The 234-nt window shown below is 65.4% G+C and overlaps 1 protein-coding gene across 1 annotated transcript in view; it reads right to left on the bottom strand.

The window, feature by feature from the left end:
* Window positions 1-234, bottom strand: part of LOC104273844 (DNA-directed RNA polymerase, mitochondrial-like) — a gene marked incomplete at both ends in the record, with an annotated part of 5,594 nt that overhangs the window by 3,945 nt on the left and 1,415 nt on the right.

The raw sequence follows: 234 nt of genomic DNA, 5'->3' as shown, positions 1-234 counted from the left end.
CTGCTCCCAAGGCAGGGCTGGGGGGCTGGCACCCACCAACAACTGGCCCTGACCACAGGGCAGGGGATTCAAGCGCAGCTCCAGGAGGGTTGGTGGGGTCTCCCCGTGCCGGGTGGTTCCTCTGTGCCACCCTTACCCCAGGGAGAGAACGGTGCAGAAATGGGCCCAACCACAGCAGGAAGACGTCCCAGCTCACCAGAAGTGTGGCTGTGGGGCAGCCTGGCAGCGAGAACA

The sequence above is a fragment of the Apaloderma vittatum genome, unplaced genomic scaffold, assembly GCF_000703405.1.
Source record: "Apaloderma vittatum isolate BGI_N311 unplaced genomic scaffold, ASM70340v1 scaffold24495, whole genome shotgun sequence".
Lineage (NCBI taxonomy): Eukaryota > Metazoa > Chordata > Aves > Trogoniformes > Trogonidae > Apaloderma > Apaloderma vittatum.
This window is presented reverse-complemented; position numbering and strand designations above follow the sequence as displayed.